Below are 17,693 nucleotides of genomic sequence, written 5' to 3'. Positions count from 1 at the left end.
TAAAATTGAGGCGCTGAGAGGTTAAGTTACTTATTTAAAGTCCCATAAACTGTCCTAGGTACACCAGGCTCTCTGTTTCCTTCTTCACACGAAAACAAGGCAGAATGAGAGACAGGGAATTTATTCTTCTGGGATGCAGTTCAAAAGGGACCGAAATTGTCTGCAGGGTTATTTTAGAACAGGACACAGGTTTTCAATTCAAAGGAAAAAATGAATTTTTAAAGCCATGTAGCCTATCTTGAGGCACATTTTTTTTTTTTTTTTTTTTTGCGATTTGCAAACATTTTTAAATTTTGCTTTTACATGAAAAGCCAAGATTAAACTGTTTTCAGAACACAGTGTCGGTTCCCTGAGTTATGGAGGGCTCTATGCTTAGTCTATGGGCTCCATAAATATTAATGAAGGCCCAGATAACAGATGATAACGGCTGTGGTTCTGGGCTAGTTCTCATGCCTTATGTTTGCACCCAGCGGGCTTGGCTATGATTTCATGTTTAAAGAACTGAGCTTCATGATACAATATATAAGGCTCAGTGATGTATGTCTTCCTGCTACTGAACAATGAACTCTGTGCAAACTCATAGCTACACACACATACACACACACACGCGCGCGCGCGCACATGCACACAGGCACACACACATTGAAATCAGTACAAACCAAACTTGTTGAATTTATACAACTGTTTATTTTTGTCTGAGTTTCATTTTTGCTTCTGGGACTACATTTTTTGCCTTAATCTGATTATTTTGCTGATGTCTAAAAAGCCTAGATATGGTACTTTTTGGGAAATGCAGCCGCTGTTCTTAATTTTCCCCACCTTATCCCAAAGTGTCCTATTCCTTTTTGTCACAATGGCTCCTTCACTTCTCCCCACATCCACACATGACACTCTTAGCTCACCTTCTGTTTATTCACAAGACTATGGAGGTGTTTCTTTAGCAGTGGGCATCCAGGTGACGTGTGTCTCCACGGCCTACACCTTCACGCATGCACAGGCCTGAATGTACATGCTGCCTGCTGCTGGTCAGGGGCTTGGACACCACTTTCAGACCAAATGAGGATGAGCCTTCCCAGGACTCTGTCTCACATTCACATTACACCGCCTGTAGGAATCATCTAGTTTTGTAATTTAAACTCCAAAACAAGTCCAACATATATGCCTGCTTACAAACTATCTGAAAGTCACTGTGCCCACACGGCATAATTAGCTTGAAGTCACAAAATTATACTGAAAATCACGAAGACGCTTGAAAAAATGATCATTAGCAATTTTAACAGAGTATTATAACTAAAATACAGGAAATGTAAAAGGACAATTCATTTGACAAAATAATCATCTGACTATAGCATGCTTTTCCCTTCTAGAAGCATCTTACATGGTATTTAGATTTTTTTTTCTGTACCTTGGAAAGGCAGGAAATCAACACCTAAACATCCGTTTAAAAAAAAAAAATTATACATGAGTGATACTTATCATTAATGACTTTCTAGAAGACAATATGAGAACACATCTGTATTTCAAACCTTCATAACCTTCAAATCAACACGTCTGGTCTTACAAATTTACTCTTAAGACATTAAAAAAGTGTGCAAAGATGAACCCAAAAGTGCTTTATAATAATGAAGAAAAAAACCATACAACTAATATAAAGATGCCATTAACTATGTAGAACATAGTTAATTTGGGCATGATATGTTTCTAAATGAAAAAAGAGGTTTTTAAAAGAACATATGCATGTCTGTTTATGTTTGTGTGTGTACATACATAGAAAAAATATCTAGAAAGGTATTTATCAAAGTATTCAATGGGTTATCACTGGGTAGTAAGATTACAGATTATTTTTATTTACTTCTTTGTAGCTCTTTTTATTGTATAGATTGCTTTTCAAGAGAATAAAAGTAAAACTATTTAAATTTGGGGGGAAACACGTTACAATAGGGGACATGCAAATATTAATGCCAAATTGAAATCTGTTAAAATCAACCATCAGAATCTACACCACAGAATTTCAGGGGCCCAGTGTAGTGATTGAAAGTCCCCTCTGTTCTTCCCCAGCCCACTGACTTCGTGAGGATTAGGGGAAATCATGACTGCAGAAAAGACATGGAGCTTTTTCAGTGGTGCCACTCCACACACAGCCTTGTCTCATTAGTGTTTTAACATTTGCCACCTCCCCCCGCCTGCCTTCCCCTATACTCATGGGCAGGCTGCTGGTGACTGATGGTCTCTCTATTGCCAGAAAGATGAGCTGAGCTGTCAGGGGAGTGGAGGTGAAAGTGAAGAGGGGCATGTTCCTCCAGGCAGATGAAATCCAGGAGAGCGAGCCCACGTACCACATGCTACCACATCCAGAAATGCAGCTACTCATTAGGACACAACCGGGTGAAACATTCAGTGTAGCCACTTAGCATTCCATTGCAAAAAAAGAAACAGGCACAGAAACAAAATCCAACCTTTACTTTTTGCTTTCTCTTTTTAGCTCTTTCTTTTTTTCTTTTCTCTCTCTTTTCCTTTCTGACAAATTTCTAACATCCCTTATAACCTGCCATATGGGCCAAGCCATCCCTGGAGAGAGATGCTAAGCCTTTCTGAGTGGCATGTGGTCATATTTAAATTTAAAAGCTCCCTTTTCCCCTGCATTCTGGTCTGGGAAATGGAGTAAGTCCACTTTGCAGATTCTTGGCCACAGGCGTGACCAGCATCCAGCTCGTGCCTCCCAACACTTCCACAAGCATCTCCAATCTGATGGCCGCCTCAATCAGGCAGCATGCGATGGGCCGGTTAAAGCTGCATGCCAAGCAGAGACAGAGCATGTAGATTTTATTAAAAGGACACATGACTATCTATGCAAGAGGAAATGTTGTCATCCTGGTCAGGCCTGGATTCAATCTGTGTTGGAGAACATGAAAGGACCCCTGGCTACAACAAGGAATCAACCCAGGCTAATATAACCTAGTCAGGCACACCACGATTTCTTGCCATTTCTTTTTTTGTATGAGGGTTGCCATCATTTCACACACATTTGGCATTGATAAAGGTAGCAGTTCCGTTACTACCTGTCTTGTAGGGATGAAGGGACAAGCATTTTATTACTGGGTTTCGAAAACTTTGAAGTTACTTTCTCAAATCCCTCTCCACCCTCACTCTAGCCTCTTTACATGACGTTTTTTCTTTAAATATAAATACTATGTCTTTCTCTGTGACACACAAACATACAAAGTCTGGACAAATGGCCAGGGGGTTGGGGCCTCTGCTCCATTCTTGAGTGCTGAAAATGGAACTAGGAGACTCAAACTATGACTCTTTCAAAGCAATTTGGAGGCGAGCCATCACCAGATTAATGAGATGTAGGTGAGGCAATGACCCGCTGAGAATGTTCGAAACCAGTCGGGTAGAGACCCTGCAGCCCCAAGGCTCTGGAATGTCACCACTCACTGCTCCTGAGAAGTCCAACCCACCTGCCTTCCCAGCCTGCAGGGAGAAAACATGGCTTGCTGTGCCATTGGTTATTGCTGCTGTCGTTAATCCATTTTTAACAACATGCTACAAATGAGGTTATTTTATGAAATGTTCATTTCCCTCTATGTTATTGTCATGACACTTAGTGGTGGAAGGGAAGCAGAAGATATGCAGTAGATATGCTGTCGGATTTTACAGACTGTCTCCTTCCTTCCAGAAGGGAATTTCTACACCTTTTGCCTTCCAGGTATGATGATACAATGTGTTTGAGAGATACAAAGGGAAGAGAGCAGATAGCGTTTACCATCCAACAAACTGACTAATGGAGCAAGAGTAGTTGGCAATGGCATTCACATATGTAAATCTGCAGTGCGGAGCCACGCATATACCGGTGAGATTAGTCCCATTTCAGTTACGGTAACAACAGGAACCAGGCCCACGCATTTGTATCTTAGTGGTAGAGGGGACAGATCGCAAAGCAAGTCTAGATTCAATGATCAGGCAAGAATGAAGCTCTCCTCCCAAAATCAAAATGAAATAATTGCCAGTGGTGGCTTGCCCTGGGTTCTAAGACTTAGGAGGCAAATATTTTTTGCCAAAGGAACCATGGGGAAGCAAAGTGAAAATAAATTGCTCCAGTCCTAGGCATTCTTTGTGTCTGGGCACTGGCTCTCTTTTACACAATCCTCAGAAGAGTGGACGGTTCAAAAACAAAACAAAATTGAGCATGTTAAAGGGCTGTATTTTTATTGCCCTGAATAAAACATTTCAGGTCTCCCAAACAGGTGTCTAGGGTGTAATAAAGGCTTGAGAATCTAATATAATATTTCTAGTACCTTATAATATTTCTAGTACTTCTTCTCTACAATTGAGTCAAAACACAAAGAACCCAAGTTGTAACAGAATTTTCTAAATTAACACTACACTGAAAAATATAAATCAATATTGGAAACTTTTGTGGGTTTTTATTTTTAACCCTCACCTGAAGATATTTTTTCCATTGCTTTTCAGAGAGTGGAAGAGAGAGAAAAAGAGAGAAACATCAATGTGAGAGAGACACATCGATTGGTTGCCTCCCACTTGAGCCCTGACCATGGCAGGGATCGAGCCCTTGACCAGAATCGAACCTGAGACCCTTCAGTCCATGGGACAATGCTCTAACCACTGAGCCAAACCGGCTAGGTCAATTTTGGAAACTTTTTTAAAAAAATGAATGTGGATTTAGCTTTTATGCCAGCCTGAAAACAAGCAACCTTGAACAGGTCTGTTCACTTGGATATGTTTCGACAATTTGAAATCTACCTTTTCCTACCTCTGCCAGGTTACTTCCACCCGTCCCTTCCACTCCCACTCATGAGTCCTTTATAATTTCCTCCCTCCTTTACACCCAAATGCAGAAGTGAAGTGTGAAAAGCTGTTTAAGTACTCTTAACTTACTGAGAAAGGAAACTATCTGGCCATTTTTTATATTCTGTGATATTAAAGTAATTCATCTGAGTTTGTGCTAATGACAGTAAATCTCTCGTGCTGACAAGCTGTGGTCAATTATCCTTTCTACAGCCTTTTAAATCCGAAGCACTAGGAAATGCGTCAGTGTTGGAAACTGTGGCTTGCTAATTCAAACGAAACAGTCTACCAGCTTGAGAATCTCTTTTAATGGCACACCACAGTGCTCCTAGCTCCCAAACAGCTCTGCTAGGGGCCTGCAAATGCCGGGACACCTTCGCTGGAATTTACATGAACTGCAGAATGTAGGAAATGGTTTAAATAAAGTGGTGTGTTACTTATCCCTATAATAAGTAGTTTAACGGCGACAATTAGGAAGGAAATTCTACAAGCCTGAACTCCAGTTACTTATTACTGCCACTGAAAGTCAATTAAAGTATCTAAGTAATTACAGGGATTGGGATCATCTGTCATCTGGCAAATCATATGAAAGGGAAGAGGCACTTGGTTTGTTTGGGAAGCGTGTGATCCAGTCTTCGTCATGTTGGTTAATTTTTGGACAAGGGAACATGCGAGCGGGCTTGCTCCACACATCTGAATATCTTTTCACCTGGGCGTGCAACAGAAATGTTCGCTGGTTTCCATCCAACCTCAGCGGCTGTGCATGGAGCAAGAGTCGGCCAGGAGGTGGTGAGGAAGGACCCACCCGTTCTGCCAGATCAGTCACCCAGGACATCTCCCTTCAACTCAAGAGCAATGGCGCCGTGTTCCTCCTGTGCTTCTATTATGCCAAGTCCTGCTCCCGGGCCCACTTCAAGGCTGACCTGCTCTCTACCGCCCTCCAGAACCTCCCTTGGTCGTCTTGGTCAGTTCACTGTCTTACAAATGTTCTCATCATGATTTAAACCTCTTTGTGCTTTTTGCATCCTGTTACTTAAGATGCATTCTCCCCCTCTCTTCTATCTAGTCAAACTCTCTTCACTTCAAGGCTCAGCCAGAGTCCTGACGCCTCTGCATGTGGCATCCAACACCAGACTTTTCCTGTGAATCGCCTATAGAGATCCATGTTCATCACTCAGTGGTTCTCAGATTGTGAACACCTAGCAGAGGCTACATCTTAAGTATCCACTTCTTGCCCTGCATGCAGGATATATTTATACCCCCGGTGGTAACCTCCTGAGCTTTGCTTTCTGTGGTTGCTGTAGATTAGTCTCAGGCTTGGTGAAATGTTGTAATCAGGTGTAGCTGGTATTCCTTCATCTGTCCACCGCAGCATTCATCCTGCAGCATGTTGAATGGCTGCTTAGGGCAGGACCCCAGAACTATGGCTTCTAAGTTCAAATCCGGTGATTCCTCTCTGCTCCTACCACATTGCCTCAGTGGGAAACTGCATTTGCTCACACCACCCTGCACAAATTAAGGAGTCCCTCTATGCTCACCATTCCTTCCTTGGTTAACGCTCGCAGGAAAATGCTCATTAAAACACATACAAAAGGAAAAATGAGCTCTTTCCCCTGTGGTTCCACATGGCTCTCCTCAGAGTACTCTCAGTCCAAACTAGAAGACAAAGAGAGGAAAATATTTTCAAATGATCTCCAAATGACTTCAGTTTTACATAAGGTTCAAGTTTGGTTCAAGGGATGGGCAAAACTTGGGTCAGCCAGCTATGTTAGGGTCAGCCAGACATTGGGGTCAGCAGGCCATATTTGGGTTGAATCAAGAACACTTGCTGTTCTTCACATCCCAAGACAGATATTGGAATTTTAACTTTCCTTCTTGCAGCCTCTTTATGTTTTGAAAGTTCATTTCATCTTGGAGTGAGACTTCCCTGAGGATCTATTTTTTCCTTCCCCCTTTTCGTGTCATGTCCTTTTGGTAGCTCCTGTCCTGCACCTGCAGTATTTAGACTTCATATTTCCACTTGCATTTACCACCAACATGTTGTTTGTGTAAAAATGAGCATACGGCATGTGTCCAAGGAAACTGACCAGGAAGAAACCAGAGGTCTGACTGATGGGAAAATCTACAAAATATTTTCATTGAAGTTTCTCACTGTTTTGTGCAGAAAATATTGCCCATAAGAACACATTGAATATAGAATGTTCTCAGGCACAACTATAAAGCCAAGACTGACAATTTCAACAACATCAGATCAGGTCAAAGGATGCTTAAAACCCTTCAATGGCTGGAGCTCTCTTACAATAGTCAGTACTTTGCATTGGAACCATTGTACCTGTGTTGTAACACCCACACCACCAATAAGCAGAGGTGCATTTTGTAATGGTTCTTTGCTGTCTCCTGGGTTGGGATTTTCTGGAGTAAGCATATGAAAATCAGATCTCACTGGGCTCACTGCATTATACACACACATATACAAATTCAGGCCACCTTTGTGGTAATCAGTTTGTGAGGCTACATGCTTGATGAGAACACTTATCCTTTTACATTGAGCTTCACGGCCAATGATACATTCATTTCAACCACAAAATATGTGTTTACTGACATCTACTATTACACAGCCCAGAACTAGGTGCCACTAGAACACAATCTCATCCTAGTAGCAGCAGCAAAGGGGGCCAGGGATCATCCTGGGGAGGTACAGAAATTGTCAGTCTTGCCTTTATATTTGTGCTTCCACTTCCCCATGGAGGGAAGCCCAGCTGCAGCCTAGGCCACACCCACTTGCCATTGGATACCCGATGAAGATGGGGCATGACAGGGCTGTGACAGCCCCTGTAGCCTGCATGTGGAGGTAAAAGTCTGAGATTTGAAGACTGAATCATGCTCTCTCCAATACCAACAGTTTCTCTTCTGTTAACTGTGAGAATCACAGGAGCTTTTTCAGAAGCGAATGCTATAGCCAGAAGCATGGCGTATATGACTTTTATGTTAGTATGGGATTGTCTATGAGCTAGAGTATTTTCATTGGGGAAGATTACATTTTGAAATAAAACCAATAAAAATAAGTTTTCCTATTCTGACACCAGAACAGGATCCATGAGGGCAGGTCAAAGTGGTCATGCAAATCTTGCAGGATGGTTGTGGTGGACTGGGTTGCTCTCAATGGGTGCTGGCAAGGTCGCCAACTTTGCTGCTTATGCGTTTGGACCAGTCTTCCTAGGCCTCCATCAGGAGCTCTCATTGTCTTTGTTAAGGTCCACAGTTACAGTCACTCATGCTCCAAACCAAGAGGACATAGAGACATTAAGTAAAATGTCTTGCAAGCGAGATGATCCTCACTTTGAGATTTTTTGCAATACTTGTGGTCATTGTAGTCCTGATATTAATCTCTTTGTTAGGATCTCACCATGAAAATAAACATTCTTGTTACATGACCATCTGCTCCATAAGTGGAGTGCTTTTAGTTGGCTATGTTAAAGGCCTGGGCATTACTTTAAAGAACTTTCTGCTGCAAAGCCTCAGCTGAGACATCCTTTGGCGTGAGTTCTGCTGCTAATCCTCATAGCCTGTGTAAGCACACAGATTAATTATCTAAACAGGGCCATGGACATATTGAACTCATATATGTAAACTCCAATGGATTATATATTCTTTATAGTGTCAGTATTAATTTGCTCATTTCTTCTTAATGATGCCTTTTGATGACATCATTAATACTTTGAGTAGCTTCCTTAAAATCATGTGGGGGTGTCATGATTATATGCTTTTAAAGATATCCATTTAGTCTGGCTCATGTCATTTTGATAAGTTGAAAAATCAATGGATCTACTCTCTCTCTCTTTTTGAAATAATACCATGAGAATAGACATTTATTTTGATAAATACTAATTACACATAGTTTTAATTCTTTGTTATACTAATATTTAACCTTAGCATGCAGAAGACAGGTTGAAGTTTGATGTAAATTCACACATTCTTAATATCACTAATATTCTTAATAGCAATGAATGAAATTTCACCTGGGAAACTGAACAGCCAACTGGTGAAAGTATCTCCCAAAGAAATGAAGGTCTGACAGGTTTTTGGGAAACAAATTTAATTGAAACATTATTCTGTAATTCTGCTACAAAATGAGTTTGAATTTTAGAATGTGTCTAAAAGTGACATTATCCTCTTAAACGATATTCTCTAGAGACAATCATTTTTAAGATTTCACTAATTTAGGTCAAGAGAAATTAATTTTCTCATATTTGAATTATAGCATTTAACTAAAAAGACCTTAGTATGTGGCTGCTTTCTATTTTTAGTAACTGTATTATTGTATATGTATTTCAAGTCTTGATTCCTCCATGAAGAACTAATGTATTATTGTCAATTTTTACATGTAAAATTTAAAGCCCCAATTTCTTTATTTTTGAAAATAAAAAGACATGTCTCTGCACGACAGTATTGGTCAAGCAACCTACTAGCCAAATAAGAGTAGAATTTTTTTTCAAAAGATTGTTGCAAATTTTGGTTTGTTTGGGGAAATTAATTTGGGAGGATTTTTGAAAATACCCTGAAATAATGCAGAACCAGATTTGGTAGATAGAGCGGCTTATCAAACTTCGTAATAACATTTTGGATGATTTGTAACTATAATAAAGATACCAATTGTTCTTTTGGCTCAGAGATGACTCTACCAAAGAAATTTTGAAAATGTTTGAAGGGGCAGTGCCAGCAGAAGACACAATACATGTGGCCTCATGTGTGACTGCCTTGAAGCAGCTCCCATTTGAAGTTAAAGATTATGAGATGTTTACTTACATCAGTTCAGGAACAGGATGGGAGAGCTCATGTTTAAAGTATCTGATTATCAAAGGTGAGAAGTTTTATTTTTTAAGAAAATAAAAACCTTTTTTTGCAAACAATACCAGAGTGAAATTATTCTAAAATCACATCTTAGACAAAGAATCTTAAGTGCTTTTTATTTTCTAGATTAAAAAAAAAAAAAAAAATCCCACACATCCAACATTCCTCTCTATGCCTAAGAGATTAATTTTTCACCACATTGGATGATATCAGCAAATCATTCTGGAGTTAATAAAAAATTTTAATGCAAGGGATATATGATATGGGAACACTGGTATATACATGCCATGATTAACTAAAAAGTGTTTTCTTTATGCATAACTAATATAAGTAACTGAGCTGTCCATTAAAAACTTTTTTTAAAAAAGTCTGAAAACTTGGCAAATTCTTTGACTTAAAAAAGATGATGTTAGTTATTTCATTATTAATGCATTTATCTGTTAAGGTACAAAAAGAATTCTATCTGGACATATCTATTTTTATGTTTATTGATGGTAAAATGGACCTAAAATAAGTTGCATATACTTAAGTGTACAATTTAATAAGTTTTGTCATATGTAAATATCCATGAAACTATCCCCACAATCAGTACAATGAACACACCCATCACCTTAAAAAGTTTCCTTATGTCCTTTGTAATTCTTCCCTCCTCAGACAGCCACTAATTTGTTTTCTATCATTATATATCTGTTATTAATGGATTTTATATAAATGGAATCATATAATATCTAATCTCTTTTGTTTTGCTTCTTTCACTGAGCATAAGTATTTTGAGATTTGCCATGTTGTTTGTATCAATATTTTATTCCTTTTTATTGCAGTTAATTCTATTTATTCCTATTTATTCCAGATACTCCTATTTATTCATTTAATTTCTTTTTTTAATGGTAGAAGTATAGCACATTAAGCTGTAGCTTAGTACAGGTGCTGGGGCTTGCCCACGGTGCTCTTGATGTATGAAGCCTCAGCATTCCACCAGTTCATTTTGAGCAATGGCACAAGGAAATTGACAGGTACAAGGATGTTGTACACAAACTCATCATGTGTCATCTTCACATGGCCAACAGCCACTGCCAGACACAGCACCCTCTTCATCTGGATCTTGATCGTGGATTTCACTTCATCGACTTTGGCCACCAAATTCTCACTGGGGGTCAGCAAAAAAGGGAACTCGCCAGCCTTACTCAGGCCTGGGCTCAGGATTCGTAGGATCTGCTCAATGAGAGACTCTGAAGCCAGAATGGCATCATACTTCTTGGCCAGCTCCTTGACCAGTTTCTTATTCTTGTTGAGTTTCTTTAGTGCCTCGATGTCCATGTGGTGGATATCCACAGCCTTGGCCTCATCACAGTGCTTCTGGTCCTCCTGAACATAGATGGAGAACTTGGGAGGGCAAGTGGATTTAAGTCTGACAGTGCCCAAGAAGCGTTTGTCCTTCTGAGGGTCATAGTTCTTCAAGCTAATCTGTAGCTTCACAGTTTCCAAAAACTTCTGGCTCTTGCTCTGGTTCCCATGGAGACTTCCTGCACCTCCTCATACAGGGTGTTGCAGGAGACTTTGCTGTTCATGGTGAGTTGTGCCACAAAACTGGAAAAGAGACTCTTATTTAATTTAATTGTATGAACATACCTAAATTCCTTATTCATTCACCAGGTGATGGTCATTTGAGATGTTTCCAGTTTTTTTATTCATAAAGCTGCTATGAACATCTATGTGCAAATCTTTCTGTAAACATATATGCTTTCTTTTTCATCTTGGGCCATACATAGATAAGCTGTGTTTAACTTTTTAAGAAACTTCTAGTTTTCCAAAACAGTTGTATCATTTTACATTCCCATCAGGGTGTATGACATTTCTGGTTCCTTCATCTCCTTCCCAACACTTGATATGGTCAAGTTTTTTCAATTTTAGCTGTTCTAATGGGTGTGAAGTGATATCTCATTGTGGCCTTCATTTGCATTTCCTTAATGACTAATAATGCTGAGCATCTTTTCACGTTTTTATTTGGCATCCATATTTCTTCTTTAGTGATGTGTCTATTCAAATCCTACCAATTTGTATTGGGAGATATAAAGAACTCTTATGACCAATTTGTATTGGGAGATATAAAGAACTCTTATGACTAATTAACTATATATAGTTAATTAGTCATAAGAGTTCTTTATATAGTCTAGACACAATTCTTTTGTCAGATGTATATTTTGAAAATATTTTCTCCTAGACTGTCGCTTGACTTTTCAATTTCATGTTGTTGGAGGCAAAATGACACCAGACTGTTGCCAACAACTGGACTTTGGTTCAGCAACCTCTATACTTGAGTTCTTCTTGTTAAGAAAGAATTCAGGGCCAAAACTCAAATACAAGAAAAAGTTTACTCAGAGAGTCACAGAAGTAGAAAAAGTGAGCCGTGGAAGAAGTGAGCCAGCTGAGCTGTGTGGGCTCAGGAAACAAGTTACAGAGACAAAAGAAGGGCCCTTGGAGCTTAGGAGAAAGAAAGCAAAGAGACACACCTAAAGAAAGAAGACTCAGGTGGCTCTAGAGAGAGAGAATGAGTGTGTTGAGTCTTTTGTCTTAAGGGGTTTTAGCCCCTCTCTAAAGGTGGGATCTTAGGGGAGGTCTCAGGGGAGGATTTCAATGGAATATTCATCAGCTTTCCAGATGTGTCCTTTCAGGGTTGTATTCTCTACTGATTGGTTGACACGTGGGCAGGAGGTCATTAGTCCTTACAGCTGATCCTGATGTTAGCAATGGGTTCACCCTGTGTGGCCTTGGTGCTTTTCTGGGCCTGGAGCAGAAACACAACTGAGGCCTAGATGTTATCTCTAGTTTGACCAAAACTCTGTCTCTGTGGTCATCAGACCTGAGGCTTTGTTCCTAAGACAGTCAGAACCTCATTGTCTTGAGGGCTTAATGCTTAAGGGAGTGGTTATACAAGGGCTTATCTGGCTGTCAAATGAGGCTATTCTTCAGCCCCCTTGTTCTTCCTCTAAGGGGGTCTACCATATGACCAATGACATACCAGGGGAGGAAAGGTCAGGGGAGGGTCTGAACCGAATGACCAGCAATATGCTAGGGAAGAAAAGGTCATCCTGGGGGTGAGTGAGTTCCCTGTTTTCCCAGTTTTTCCCATTGCTAGGTACCCAGGGCACTCCACCCTAGTGACATTCCGTACCTGGCCTATCAGTCCTACTCTACTCATGCTTGTCTAACTGCCTACTACAATATCAGTGATGTTTGAAGAACAAAAGTTTTTAATTTTGATGCAGTTCCATGTATTGACTTTTTCTTTGAGGGTTTGTGCCTTTAGTGTCATGTTTAAGAAGTCTTTACCAATTTAAGGTCACTAAGATTTTATCTGTGTTTTCTTCTAGAAGTTTTATAGTTTTAGCTCTTACATTTAGGACTATGATCCATTTTGAGTTAAATTTTGTATATTATGAGTTAAGGGTCAAGGTATACTTTATTTTATTTTTGCATAAGGCTACCCAAATGCTCCATTACTGTTTATTAGAAAGATGATTATCTTCCCTATTGAATTGGCTTATTTAATTTATTAAAAAATCAATTGACTATATAGAGACTCTCTATTAAATAGAAAGTCTCTATTAAGTAAAGCCTATTCAATTGACCTACTTATCTATCTTTACTCTAATACTAGACTAATCATCTATGTAGAAAATCCTACTAAATCTCCAACTTAGTATAGGAAGGATGGGTAATTTAATAAATTATATTGGTATAATTAGTTAATAAGGAAGAATTATAATTAGCTCCTTACTTAAAACTGTGTGCAAAAAGCAATTACAAATAGATTAATATCTAAAGAAGAAGAGCACATTTCTAAACTTCTAGGAAAAATATAAAAATTTTTATGATCATAGGGCAGAGAATGACTTCATAAATAAGACACAAAACCCACAAACCATAACAATAATTTTTTGCAGATGATGTTTTATTGAGTTGTACACTTGAAGTCTGTATGGTTTTGTGAACCAATGTCATCCTAATAAATTCAATTAATTAAAAAGACTGACAAATGTGACTACATTAAAATGAAAATCTTTTGTATGACAAAAGACACCCCAAATAAAGATAAAATACAAGCCACAGACTTACAAAGTTATATGCAACACACAGAGCTGGCCAAGTATTTACAATCAGAATATATAAAGAATACCTATAAATCAATTAGCAAAGACAAAAAACTCAATAGAAAATGAGCAAAGCATATAAAGATGCATTCACAGAATAAAAATGTTCAATTAGGATAGTAACAGATGCTCAATCTCAATTTTAATTAGAAAAAATTCAAATTAAAACAATAACATCATATTTTTTCTAGCCATCAGATTAGTAAAAATTCAAATGCTTAACCAACCTAGTGTGCTTGTTTTGTTACCTCTAGGAATTTAAGTCCACATGTTACAAAGAGAAAATGTCATTTTTGCTGAGAGCGCACAAAAAACAATATTATAAAAATTCTCCCAACCGGACACATTGGGATAGTCTACAGTAGGTGAAAGAACAGTCTCTTGTTTCATTGAGCAAAGGCTTTTGGTCCCTCTGTTTTTTGGTTTAGAAATTCATTCATTGATTTCTAAAGAAGATACATAGATTTTACCCCCCACCTTTCCCCCTTAATTCTGGATCTTCATTCTCCTCAGTTTTTGCAAATTGTTCCACTGATTTCTCTAGACGGCAAAACAAGCAAGCAAACCATGTTCCTCCTTTGTATGTTTAATTTCCCCAGCATCTAGTAAATTGCATATTTTATTATGGACGGCATATATTATGCATGAGGATATGGGTTCTCTAATAGGTAAGTTGAGATGTCCTACATTTTCAGCTTAGTGTTTGATGTAATAACCCTGACAGACACATGGCAAACGAAAGTAAACTTTGGAACCCTGGAGCTGTCTAATCCTCACTTCTTCTCTGTCCTGATAGTCTTATGTTTCTCCAATCTTCTTCCCAGCTCCGGTTTCCCTGATCTCTATCTCTGTTATCAGTATGTATTATTACCCAAGGCCAACCCTTCCTCCATCCTTTCCACTCTCATCCCTCATCAGGTCTATTCTCCACTTCCTTGCCCCTTCAGACACACTGCGACAACTTTCCCCCTCCCTTCAGTGGGAGGCATAGAGCATTGCACAAGAGACAATGCACGTAGTAGTTTTAAGGCAAAGACTTCAGGCTCTCATTCAGACCTTGACTCTACCACTTATTATGTGTTTTGGGCAAACCCTTAACCATTTTGCTCTTTAATTTCCTCATCTGAAAATGAGAATAAGAATAGTACCGACTTCATAGGATTGGTGCAAGGCTTGAATGAGTTAATACATGCCAAATGCTTAGAGTCACCTGGCACATGGTGCTATGTTTTTGTTCTTCTCTTTCAAGTGCCTTCAGAACCCCCAATTTATGACAATTCAATCAGCAAACACATAGTGAGAGCCTACTATGTGCTGGTCACTGTAACAGATTGCTCAAACTTTTGCAACGTCCTTCCACCATTTCACATGACCTCTAACCTGGCCTTCACTGACATCAGGCCCCTTAAAGCCCTCTCCACCTCTTCAATTAATAGTAACCATTAGTAGTATTTGTTGCTGCTTCCAGACCCTTGTCTTCCCATCTGTCTCTATCAAACGCCCTTGTCTGAGGACATGTTATTTTTCAATGGCAACCTCTTTTCCATTTTCACAGGGACTACCAACCCCTAGAACAGTGCCCTCCATTCATAAGGGATTTCATTGCCAAGAGCCCAGGCTTTCCCCCTTTTCCATCATTCCAATGGCCTTAAAGCATTTCTGATGATGATCTTTCTGACATCCTGGCCTCACAGTTCCTTAATCTTTTCAAGAAAAATAGCTTTTAACCTCACTCCACTTTAAATAAAACTATAGTCTAGACTGTATCGTATGATCATTTGAAACTTCCACTTCTGAATTCTAAAATTCTGAAAATTATTCCTCTGAGCCTGTTGCTTATCCAGACTGCATCACTTTGGATTAGATTTTTTGCAGGTGATGGAAATGCTGAAATAACAATGGCTTGATCAAGATAGATGTTAATTTCTCTTGCCTGTAAATGAAGTCTGAAGGTAGGCAAGCGAGGGCCGATTTGGAGAGTCCATGATTATCAGAGACCCAGCTTCCCTCCAGCTCACTGCTGCCGTTCTTAGGGTAAGAGTCTCATTTGTATGGTCCAGTATGAAACCTGGAGTTCCACCTAACACAGACCTCATCCGAGGCAACAGAAGAAAGAAAAAGGGGAAGAAGGAAAAGGAACATGCTACCTGTTACGTAAAGAGGGGGTCCTGGAAACTCACGAGATGCTTCTGCATCCCTTCCTTCTCTTCAAGGTTGCCGTTTACTTAAAACTGCTCTAAAAATAGTCTGTTGTTAAAAATGGAGCATCAGAAACAACAAAAAGAACCCCCACTTTTGATATATCTTATTTGTCAGAACTTAGATGTATAACATTATTGAGTAGATTTATAACATTATTGAGTTTTTTAAAAATAAAAAGAGAAAAATATTTCTACATTTGGCTATATGAAAATGAAAATTTCAGACTAGCAGAAGAAGACATAAATAAGAATTTTTAAAAATGAGACAATAGAGGAGCAACAAGATGGCGGAGTAGTTAACAGCTGCACCCGCCACCTCCCGCAACCACATCAAAATTACAACTAAAATACAGAATCACCATCACTCTGAACCTCCTGAGATCTGGCTGAACAGAAGCCCCACAACCAGGGAGCTGAAGACGCACTGAGACCGGTAGGAGGGACACAGACACGGGCGGATCGGGGCTGAATCACAAAGACGTGCTGCGGGCCCACACCCGGTGCCACGGGTTAAACCCGGGAGGGAATCTCGGGGTTGGAGGTTTCCCGGAGGAGGGAGGGGTCCCAGCTGCCCAGCAGGCCCCCAGCCCAGGGCTCCAGGCCAGAAAGAGACATCCCCACAACTCCGGGCTGTGAAACCAGCGGGGACTGTCCCTGAGGGTCGTGGAGGCTGCGGGAGCCCCAGCAGCTCCTCTAAAGGGCCCGGCACGGACTCACTCGGACGCTCCCTCTGAGCCCAGCGCCGGGCAGCAGCCTGAAAGGACCTGGGACACTCGGGGAGGAACTAACCTGCCTGAGATCCGGGCGACAGCTGGAGGGGCGGCTTCCTCCCAGGCAGAAGGGCTGGCGGAGGCCATGGCTCCCTTGGCGAGTCCTCCCCGCACACAGCCGGCAGGCAGGCGCCATATTTGAATCCCCAGCATCTGACTCTCACCTTTGGCCCCGCCCCGTGATTCCTGGAGGCCCCGCCCCTCCCCGCCTGCAGCTCATCCAGGCCATTTCCAGGGGCTTTTCTGTGCAAGTGGCCTCTCGAGCCTCATGCTTAGGACTTTCCTAAAATCTCTCAAACAAGCAGCAGCGGGCCCCATACAGCTTGATAAGTGGCCCCAGGCCTGGCACTAGCGGCAGCTGCATTGGCTCATAGCTTGGCCTCTCCTGGACACGTCCAAGCCCAGCACAAGTAGCAGCCAACTACGGTTAGCTGTGTAGCTCACGCTGGGTGGCCCTGGGCAAGGCACTGGCAGAGGCTGACTTTGCACCTCCCTGGAGGCCCCAGAGACAGTGCACCTGGTGATCAGACTCTACCGCACTGGATTACAACCCTACCACGTCCACAAGTGACACTCAAGGGGTGCACTTGGTGAACACCAAAGCCCCATTGAAGTAAATCCTGATCCATAAGGGTGTCTCCAGCACAGCAGCTCTCTGGCTGTAGTTGCAGCTGGTCCTCACAGCTGATTGGTCTGGGGGTCAGTTCCTCCCAGGGATGCCAACAGCAACCAAGGCTCAACTACAACAGGACAGGGCACACAACCCACACAGGGGAGCACCTAGAAGGCCCAGCTCAGGTGACTGGGGAGGCTGAGCCACTGGACCCTACAGGACACCTACTACTCAAAGCCACTCTACAAATTCCAGGAGACAGAGCAGCTCTACCTAATACATAGAAACAAACACCTGG

The 17,693-nt window shown here is 40.8% G+C and overlaps 2 pseudogenes; one reads left to right on the top strand and one right to left on the bottom strand.

Moving 5' to 3' along the window:
* The first annotated feature begins 5,477 nt into the window (after positions 1-5,477).
* On the top strand, positions 5,478-8,511 carry LOC148092271 (magnesium transporter NIPA2 pseudogene; annotated as a pseudogene).
* Positions 8,512-10,575: 2,064 nt separating this feature from the next.
* LOC107541683 (large ribosomal subunit protein uL1 pseudogene) lies at positions 10,576-11,228 on the bottom strand (annotated as a pseudogene).
* Positions 11,229-17,693: the final 6,465 nt, after the last annotated feature.

The sequence above is a fragment of the Miniopterus natalensis genome, chromosome 10, assembly GCF_054644295.1.
Source record: "Miniopterus natalensis isolate mMinNat1 chromosome 10, mMinNat1.hap1, whole genome shotgun sequence".
Lineage (NCBI taxonomy): Eukaryota > Metazoa > Chordata > Mammalia > Chiroptera > Miniopteridae > Miniopterus > Miniopterus natalensis.
This window is presented reverse-complemented; position numbering and strand designations above follow the sequence as displayed.